Source organism: Artemia sp. Qi Xiang Cuo, chromosome 17 (genome assembly GCF_049724085.1).
Source record: "Artemia sp. Qi Xiang Cuo chromosome 17, ASM4972408v1, whole genome shotgun sequence".
Lineage (NCBI taxonomy): Eukaryota > Metazoa > Arthropoda > Branchiopoda > Anostraca > Artemiidae > Artemia > Artemia sp. Qi Xiang Cuo.
Window position 1 is genome coordinate 9,963,155 of NC_142810.1, and position 10,919 is coordinate 9,974,073.

Below are 10,919 nucleotides of genomic sequence, written 5' to 3' on the forward strand. Positions count from 1 at the left end.
CGTCCTTTTGTTTATGTGACTCTGCCAATAGTTTCATAACCGCCAAAAACGAGTTCAAGCAGACCAGTCCGATCAACAATGCAAGAACATAGTACATATGCTTTCCTGCTAGCCTCTCAGTCCTGCCAACCTTCCATCTCCTGCAGAGCAGAAATAAGCGACGAGAAGGGATCCAAAACACGACTAATTGTTCCATGCCTGTCTACAAATCTTGTGGTACAAAGACTATTGAGAGCCTCAGCTCAAGCTGACATTAGACGTTTTTTCAGAAGCCGTGTTTGTTTGGCACTCTAGCTGAAATGAGAGATTGTTTTTCGTAAGACATCTTGCGCGTTCCATAGAATTGGTACTGAAACTATCTTCAAGTAGGAAAGTTTGGTGACATGGCTCCCACAATGAAAATAAGCAACTGGTTAATTTTGATGCTTTGTTACACCAGCAGCACCATTTGCTTGACATGATGGCGGCTTTGTCATAAACTTGGCAGACGCACTTTATCATGTCCAAGCCGGATTTGGGAACGTCATATAAAATTGGCTTGCCAAGGCTTTTGCCGTCAACCCTGTCTTCATAATTTGGGCCTTTTTATCTTCAGAGAGCCCCGATAAGTTTTGAATGGCGTCTACTATGGCAACAGGATCTCCTCAAATTATATGATCCTCTTATGATTTATACACATAAAGACACACAGCTGTCATGAGTTACTTGTCTATTTCAGTGGATTCGTCAGCAAGGAGAAACAAAACTCTTGCTGTGTTAACTTTTCTGACTACTTCAGACTTTAAAAGTTCTCCAATCGTCCCAATTAGTTCATTTTGGATATGCTTACTAGTATATTTTTCATTTCCGGGTACAGTATTCAGAGGTCATTGATACCGCAAATCACTCTCATAAACACGATACCGAAGTAGATGACGAAAATTTCCATCATTTTCTGCTGCAACAGCATTAGGACCCTGGCTATCAAGTTTACTATCGTCCCAGTGGTCACGAAGGGGGATATTCTGCGCCCCACAAATTTTAAGTATTTTCACAATGCTTGAGATGAGTTAACGATTTTGGTGTATTTGTTTTAGTTTTTCACAGTCCAAAGCATTCCTGACCTATTGATTGCCTTCCTTGAACGAAGCTAATAGCGCTTCAACTCTATCTTGACAATGAATGTGAAACTGTTACTCGGCATGGCGTGTAAGTGCACCATCTTTTCCTATCATTTTTGAGTGGTCCTTCAGGGGCTTTAAGACAAGCCAACCCATTTTTGCCCCCCCCCCCGCCAACCCCAGAAACAGCAAACCATCCTCCGGTGCTATCGGAGGTCCTTATCGTGACTCAAAGGCTGCACCAAAGTCTCTCATGCTCTTTGTGACGGCTCGACGTAAGCCAGGGATATTGGGAATGAAGCTCAATACAAAGTCGACGAGTAACTTCTCTCTCCTTTCGCCTTTGTATTGAAGTCGGAAGTTCAGCTTGGTTCATGGGCTTCCATCTTTCACTGAGAAAAAAACTTTATTTCTCCCGACAATAGTTGTTTGTTTTTGTTTTTTCTTTGAATATTACTGCAAAACCAAAGTCAGAGAAGGACGCAATGCCTCTCACACGAGGAGGTAGTACTGCCACCTGGCTGTGTCGTTTGCGTCTGCTTCCCCTTGGTTTTGTATTATGCTTCGATCCTCCTACAAACTGATCAGAGCGCTGCACTTCAACAACGTCTGTATCGGAGTTGTGGCAAAAAGTCGGTGGTAACAGCTTGTTATCCACGGCCGAGGTGTCAGGAAGCGGCTCTGTAGTCAGATGTGAGTGAGGACTAGAGGCAACGGGTAACGGCAGACTTGAGATTTCTGAAATAAAATTATAAAGTGAAAGACAAAGTAATGTTTTTTTTTCTTGTGGAAGAAAACTCTTAAAAAGAATGCTTATGAAGCTAGGTGACCCCAAAAAAAGATATTTCTGGTGCAGGCTTCTTCTCGTTCTAGCTCTTTCGAACCTAATAAGTGGAAACTATATATGCTAACATTTGTATCTGGAGTGCCATTCATTTTAATGGCTTAGAACCTGTACCACCTTTTTACCAAAACTTCCAGGAACGAAAACTTTTATTATTTTTATGCTGATAATAAAAGATAACTATAATCAGCCAAAAACGAAGGAGTTTCCGACCATTTAGATACTAAACCACTAAAGGAATCTTCACAACAAAGAATATTAGTAACAAAGAGGTTCATATTGGCAATAAAAAAAAATATTAAAATACGAATAGAAATTGCAAAAGTGGACATTCAAAAACTAAATTTTTTGTGTTATAAGGTCAGAAAGGTTTAAAGAGTGCCGTGAAGTAGCCCAATCCTCTATTTATATGGTTGATAAAGCAAACATAAGCTGAGTCTTCAAGTTGCAATGGTTGCCATTGTCTTGCTCATAATCCTGAGATGCTGAAATACTGTTTCGAAAAGCTGTTCCCAGTTGCAAAGGGGCACATGAAAGGGCACTTTGCCGGACAGGCATTATCTTTTTTCATTACTATATTTGTATGAAAAAAAATTACAGCCAAAGCGGGGAAAAAAACAATCTCGTTAAAACTGGATGCTTTACAGGCATACTCCTGTGCTCTGTGGTCTTGATTAAATGTGAAAAGCTGCCGTGAATTTGAACCAATTACAAAACATAGTTTAAAAACTTAATTTTCATGCAGCAAGGGGTGGCTTTTGTACTTAAAGGTGTTGGTAGCACTTTGCGAAAATGAAATAAACCAAATTACTATCCAGTGGATTCTAAGGAGAGACAGTCCATTTTGACGGTTTAGAACCTGTAGTGCCTTCTGAAAAAAAAAAACATCCAGCGACGAAAACTTTATTTTTTATGCTAATAACAAACCATAACTATCATAAGCCAAAAAAGTTACTCTCCAACCCTTTAGATATTTGCAATAATTATGAATGATGATTCTCAATTTTGACAAGGGATTACAACATTTTAAAACCCTTAAAAAATGAAAACTAAAAGTTTCAAGCTTAGTACAAATCGTTGTTAAAAATCGGACTAGCTGCAGTAAACAAATATCTTTGAAAAGACCCCATTGAAAAGACAATAAATTGCGTAAATAGTAAAAAACTTGATCCTTTCAAAATATCGAATCATCATTTGTATTAATATTTAGTAATATTTTGACAAGAGATTACACAAAATTTAAAAACCTTAAAAAAGAAAACTAAAAGTTTGAAGCTTAATACATATCGTTGTTAGAAATCGGACTAGCTTCAATAATCAAATATCTTTTAACAGATATGAAAATACATTAAATTGCGGTAAGAGCAAAAAACGGGTAATTGTAAAAATATTCATATACATTCTAACAAGGGATTACAAAAATTCAAAAACCTTAAAAAATGAAAACAAAAGTTTGACGCTTAGTACAAATTGTTGTTAGAAATCGGACTTGCTTTAATAATCAAACAGTTCGTGGTAACGAACTTTAAGTAAGGAGCGACCCGGCTCAATGGTAACCGAAACTCTAGAAAACAGGTTTTTGATACCAATAGATACATCAAAAGAATCAAATTTTAATGCTGAATTCAAATATATAACTTTCATCAAGTCATTTAGTCCTACCCATCAAAAGTTACGCGCCTGAGAAAATTTGGCCGATTTTTGAAAAAAGGGGGAAAGACCCCCTAAAAATTATAGAATCTTAATGAAAATAAAACCAACATATTCAGCGTATCAGAGAACCCTACTGTAGAGGTTTCAAGCTCCTATCTACAAAAATGTAGAATTTTGCATTTTTTTTGGCCAGAAGAAAGATCACGGATGCGTGTTTATTTGTTTTTTTGTTTTTTTTTTCCAGGGGTGATCGTATCGACCCAGTGGTCCTAGAAATATTGTGGGAGGACTCATTGGAACGGAAATTAAAGTTCTAGTGCCCTTTTTAAGTGACCAAAAAAATGGAGGGCAACTAGGCCCCCTCCCACGCTCATTTTTCCCCAAAGTTAACTGATCAAAATTTTGAGATAACAAGTTTGTTCAGCATGGTTGAAAATATGATAAGTATGTTCTTTAGGATGACCTTATCCTCCGAAGTCCCCGGGGGGAGGGCTGAAAGTTATGAACTTTACCCAATGTTAAAATATCGTATTGGTTATTAGGAAGTATTCAGACGTTTTCAGGGGGGATTTCTTCTGGTAGTAGGGGGGTGGTTGGGTCGTAGGTTATTCCGGAAGATCTTTCCATGAAGGAAGTTTTCACGGGGGACGGGACATTGCTATGAAGGGGGCGCCGGATTTCCCAGCAGTATTAAAAAAAAAGATAAGAAATTAAATAAAAAAAACAACAAGTTTTCCATTTGAAAATAAGGAGTAACATCAAAAATTAAAACGAGCAGAAAATATTACGTTTATGATTGGGTTCACCCTCTAGTCAATACCTCGCTCTTTAAGCCACAGATTTTTTAGTAATTTCATAAGAGCTTTTTATTCTAAATAACGGCCTTTGTGATAAAGGGGTCATTTTTAAAGAATTGGAACAAAATTTGAAGTTTAGCTTAAAGAGCGAGGTATTGACTAGGGGGCGAGCCTCCTAATACGTATTAAAAATATATGAATATAGAAGATCGTTACGTAAGTTAATTCGTAAGTTATGTATAATTATTACTAATAAAAACGTTCGTAAATAAAATTAAACAAGTTTCGAGAAAGCCATTTAACCAAATAAAAGTAAAATTAATATGCAAATTTTGTTTTAATTATTCATGTACGGCGAGCCAAAATCAAAACCTGCATTAATTCAAAAACGTTCAAAAATTAAATAAAAAAAAACAAGTTTTTTTAACTGAAAGTAAGGAACGACGTTAAAACTTAAAACGAACAGAAATTATTCCGTATATGAAAGGGGCTGTCCCCTCATCAACGCCTCGCTCTTTACGCTAAAGTTTGACTTTCTCACAACTCTTATTTTTTTTAAACAATAAAAAACTTTAGCGTAAAGAACGAGGCGTTGAGGAGTGGACAGCCCCTTTCATATACGGAATAATTTTTGTTCGTTTTAAGTTTTAACTTCGTTCCTTACTTTCAGTTAAAAAAAATTGTTTTTTTTTTCATTTAATAAAATATCAAAGGAAGCGCGATAACGCTGCCTAAGTAGAGAGCGATGTGGGCACAATGTATTATTTATTTTTTGGTCTTAGGTCGAGACATTTAGTATCGAAGGACTTGTCGTAGAAACTTTAAAAAGGGCTTATTTGATTGGAAATTGAAACGGCTAGTGTCCTTTTTAATAGTCAAAAGTGATTGGAGGGTAACTAACCCTCCTCCCACGCCAACCATCTCCCCAACCACATTCAATTAAAATTTTGAGATTGCCATTTTGTTCAACGTAGTTGAAAGGTCTGGAAATTATGTATTTGAAGATGACATCCCCACCCCCAAAGCCCTCTGGGCAAGGATTGTAAGTTATGCCCTGGGGGCATTTAAGGTTTATATTGAAAGGGGTGATCGTATAAACTTTGGAGGGGGCTCATTGGATTGCTAATCAGAAGTTTTAGTGCTCTTTTTGAGATTCAGAGTAATCGGAGGGTGAATACCCCCCCCCCCTCCAGACACACACACAATTTTGAGATGGCCATATGTTGTCGTAGAAACTTCGAAAATGGGGTTATTTGATTGGAAATTGAAAGGACTAGTGCCTTTTTAACAGTCAAAAGTGATTCGAGGGCTTCTAACCCCCCTCTCACGCCCACCATTTCCCCGAATACATACAATCAAAATTTTAAGATAGCCATTTTGTTCAACGTAATTAAAAATTTTGGGAAAATATGTCTTTGAGGATGACAACCCGCCCCCCCCCCTCCCCGCAGCCTTCAGGGTAAGCGCTACAATTTATGGCCTGGGGGCATATAAGGTATATATAAAAAGGATTGATTGGAAATTAGATGCTCTAGTGCCCTTTTTAAGATTCAGAGTAATCTGAGGCTGGATACCCCTCCCCCAAACACCTTATTTTTTCCCAAAATGAATCTCATAGAAATTTTGAGATTTCCATTTGTTGTCGTAAAAACTTCGAAAAGAGCTCATTCAATTATAAATTGAAAGGGCTAGTGCTCTTTATAATAGTTTAAAATGATTGGAGGGCAACTAAACCACCTCCCACGCCCACCATTTTCTCAAACACATCCGATCAAAATTCTGAGATAGCCATTTTGTTCAAAGTAATTGAAAGGTCCGGAAGTTATGTCTTTGAAGATGACAACCCCCCAAAGCCCTCAGGGCGAGAGCTGTAAGTTATGCCCTGGGGGAATATACGGTATATATAGAAAGGATGGTTGTATAAGCTTTAGAGGGGGCTTGTTGGATTCATAATCAGAAGTTCTGGTACCCTTTTCCAGAGTGATCAGAGGGTGTATACACCCCCCCCCCCCCACACACACAGAAACCTCGTATTTTCCCGAAATGCATCTGATAGGAATTTTGAGATGGCCATTGGTTGTCGTAGAAACTTCAAAAACAGCTCGTTCGACTGGAAATTGAAAGGGCTAGTGCCCTTATTAATAGTCGAAATTGATTGGAGGGCAACTAACCCCCTCCCTGACCCACCATTTTCCCAAACACATTCAATAAAAACTTTTAGACCGTCATTTTGTTCAACGTAATTCAAACGACCGGAAATTATGTCTTTGAGGACGACCCCGTGCCCCGCCCCCCCCCCACAGCCCTCAGGACAAGGTAAGTTATGCCCTGGAGGCATATAGGGTATATATATAAAGGGTGATTGTATAAACTTCGGAGGGTGCTCATTGGATTGGTAACCAGAAGTTCTAGTTCCCTTTTTAAGATTTAGAGTGATCGGAGGGTGGATAAGCCCCACCACACACACCTCATATTCTCCCGAAATGCATCTGATATTCAGTTTGAGGATTTTTGTCTTAGAAACTTCGAAAAGAGCTTATTCGATTGGAAACTGAAAGGGCTAGTGCCCTTTTTCATAGTCGAAAGTGATTAGAGGGCAACTAACCCCCTCCCACATCCACCATTTTCCCAAACCCGTCCAATCCAAATTATTATATTTACATTTCGTTCAATGTAATTGAAAGGTCCAAAATTATGTCTTTGAGCATGACAACCTCGCCAGAGCCCTCAGGACATGGTTCGTAAGTTATGCCCTGGGGGCATATAAGGTATATATATATAAAGAGTGATTGTATAAACTTTGAAAAGGGCTTCTTGGATTCGTAAGCAGAAGTTCTAGTACCCTTTTTAAGATTCGGAGTGATCGGAGGGTGGATACACCCCTCCCCCCACACACCTCATATTTTTCAGAAATGCATCTGATAGAAAGTTTGAGATGGCTATTTGTTGTCAGAGAAACTTCAAAAACAGCTCATACGATTGGAAATTGAAAGGGACAGTGTACTTTTTAATAGTAAAAAGTGATTGGAGGGCAACTAACTCCCTCCCTGACCCACTATTTTCCCAAACATATCCAAACATATATAATTTACACTTTACTGGAAAAAAAATGACCATGGATTTTCAGTCTAGAATAGCCTATAAACACTTATATATGTTACTTGCAACTTTAATAATTTGTTATTTATTAAAGCGTAAAAAGTTAAGACATTTTAGACGAATTTTGTATATTTTACTCATAACGAAGATGTCCAAATAAAATTCAACACGAGCAAAAATTAACATGAGTAGGGCTGACAACGCGCAAATTGTGTTTTGGTCTTAAGAAGGCATAGGGGTTATCAGCCCTGCTTGTGCTAATTTTTGCTTGTTTTGAGTTTGACTCGGCTATTTATTTTAATTTTTGTTTGTTTTGAGTTTCATTTATTTATTGATAGTGATTTGTGGTAGGTATACGCTTGGCAGGTTATTTGACTTTATTTTTGCTCATTCTTGGCTTAATGGAGCTCTTCACCTTTCTTTGAAAAACTTGCTTTGTGGAAAAAGTTTTTTAACCTAATTTTCTTTGAAAAGACCGTAGTATAAAAAAACAGCAAATTATCTACAATTGTCTGTGGTTAGAAGACAAGAGACAATAAGAATTTATATATAGAAGCCTGCCACGTGCCGGGCCCACTGTACTATATTTTATAGTCGATTTTATCAAAATTTACTAAAAAAAGTTTTTTAACCAAAAGTAAGGAGCAACATTAAAACTTAAAACAGAAATTATTCCGTATATGAAAGGGGCTATCCCCTCCACAACGCCTCGCTCTTTAGGCTAAAGTTTGACTCTGTCTCAAAACTTTATATTTTATTAACAGTAAAAAACTTTAGCGTAAAGAGCAAGGCGTCGAGGCGGGGATAGCCCCTTTCATATACGGAATAATTTCTGTTCCTTTTAAGTTTTAATGTTGCTCCTTACTTTCAGTTAAAAAAACTTGTTTTTTTATTTAATTTTGAACGCTTTTGAATTAATGTAGGTTTTGATTTTGGCTCACAGTATATAAATAATTAAAACAAAATTTGCATACTAATTTTACTTTTAATTGGTTAAATGGCTTTCTCGAAAGTTGTTTAATTTTATTTACGAACGTTCTTACTAGTAAAGGATATACGTAACTTACGAATTGACTTCGTAACGAACTTCTATGTTCGTATATTTTCAAAACGTATATTAGGGGATTCATTCCCTAGTCAACACCTTGCTCTTTACGCTAAATTTCGAATTTTGTTCCAATTCTTTAAATATGACCCCTTAATCACGAAGGCCGTTAACAAGAATGAATAGCTCTTATGAAAGTACTAAAAAAATTTTGGCTTAAAGAGCGAAGTATTGAATAGGGAGCGAACCCAATCATACTCGTAATAATTTCTGTTCGTTTTAAGTTTTGATGTTGCTTCTTACTTTCAGTTGAAAAACTTGTTTTTATTTAAATTTAATCTCTGATGGTTTTTTTAAATAATGCTGGGAAATCCGGAGCACCCTTCATAGCAATATCCCTTCCCCCATGAAAACTTCCACCATTGAAAGATCCTCCCACATAACCCCTGACCCCCTCCCCCTGCTACCCGAAAAAATCCCCCCTGAAAACGTCTGTATACTTCCCAATAACCAATACTATATTTAAACATTGGGCAAAGTTCATAACTCTCAGCCCTCCCCCGGGGAGGGGGAGGGATTAAGTCATTAAGGGATTTGAGGAATTAAGTCATCCTAAAAGATATATCTATTATATTTTCGACCAGGTTAAACAAAATGGCAATCTCACAATTTGATCGGGTGACTTGGGGAAAAAATGAGTGTGGGAGGGGGCCTAGTTACCCTCCGTTTTTTTGTCAATTAAAATGAGCACTAGAACTTTTAATTTTCGTTAGAATGAGCCCTCCCATGATATTTTAGGGCTACTGGGTCGATACGATCACCCCTGAAAAAAAAAAAAAAACTAATAAACGCATCCGTGTTCTTTCTTCTGGCAAAAAAAAAATTCCACATTTTTGCAGATAGGAACTTGAAACCTCTACAGTAGGGTTCTCTAATACGCTGAATCTGATGGTGTGATTTTCATTAAGGATCTCTTAGGGGGTGCCTCCTCCTTTTTTTAAAATCAGGCAAATTTTCTCAGGCGCTTAACTTTTGAGGGGTAAAACTAAACTTGATGAAGCTTATATATTTTAAATCAGCATTAAAGTCTAATTCTTTTGATGTATTTATTGGTATCAAAATTCCGTTTTTTAGAGTTTGGTTACTATTGAGCCGGGTCGCTCCTTACTTACAGTTCGATGTCACGAACTGTTTAATATATATATATATATATATATATATATATATATATATATATATATATATATATATATATATATATATATATATATATATATATATATTAGATTTAAAGCAAATAGGTTTTTTCAATGAAAGTAAGGAGTAACATTAAAACTTTATTCGGAGTGAAATTATCACGTATTTAAGGGTTATTACCCTTTCCTGAACATCAGGCTCTTCATGCCAAAGTTTTCTCGTACTTCTAAAAAAGCTTTGTATTGTTCTAATTAAAAAACCCTTATGTTTCAGGACTAGTTCTAAAAGAATTGGGGCAAAGCTTGAACTTCAGTGTAAAGAGCGAGGGGCTGAGGAGGGGGCAACACCCTTTAGAATTTCTTTTTGTTTTATATTTTAATGTAGCTCCTTACTTTTAATTGAAAAAAAAAAACATATTTTTCTTATGTTATTTCTTATTGCGTTTTACATAATGCAAGGAAATCTGACTCCACCTCCAAGAAAAATACCCCCTCGCTAAGGAAATATCCTCTAGACCCGTGACTCTGAACTTGGGATACAAGCCCCACCGTTGAGGCATGGGTATATTTTCGTGGGTCATGGGCAGGACATACACCCTTCGACTGATAATACTCTAGAACCACAATTCTAGAAGAAAAAAACTATGTAAATTATGTCACATTAACAGTAGAGAGGCCCTAATGACTCGTGACGGGCACCACTGGTGAAATCTACAATTTAGTCTAACGCTGACAGGACATAATTTATTCAAGGGTTATCGATCCACTAACGGGTCAATGATCCCTTTTTCAAGGTCGATTTGTTTGTTTGTCTAGGTGTAATGACTCTGGGGTGAAGTTTGCACATGCGCATTGACGGTGGGGAGAGATGTATTGATCTAGGACTCGAGGGGGAAGTGGACTTCGGAGAACTTGATTGCGTAATCGGTGGGGAGAGGATTTCCGAGAAATTGATTACATAAAAGAAGGGGACAGAATTTCTGAGAAATTGATTTGCATAATCGAGGGGAATCATTGGTCTACGAAAGGGGAATTAGAAATGACATCACTTGTTTCCTAGGAATTATAGGGGATTCTAAAGAGATAAAAATTCTATTTTTAAATATGGCTTCTCAGATCTTACGTGACAGAGATAAGTTAATATTCTATTTTTAAATATGGCTTCTTTGATCTTTAGTGTCAGGA

The 10,919-nt window shown here is 37.0% G+C and overlaps 1 pseudogene; it reads right to left on the minus strand.

Annotated features, from left to right (window-relative positions):
* Positions 1 to 413: 413 nt before the first annotated feature.
* Positions 414 to 1,500, minus strand: LOC148941871 (uncharacterized; annotated as a pseudogene).
* Between the last annotated feature and the right edge of the window lie 9,419 nt (positions 1,501 to 10,919).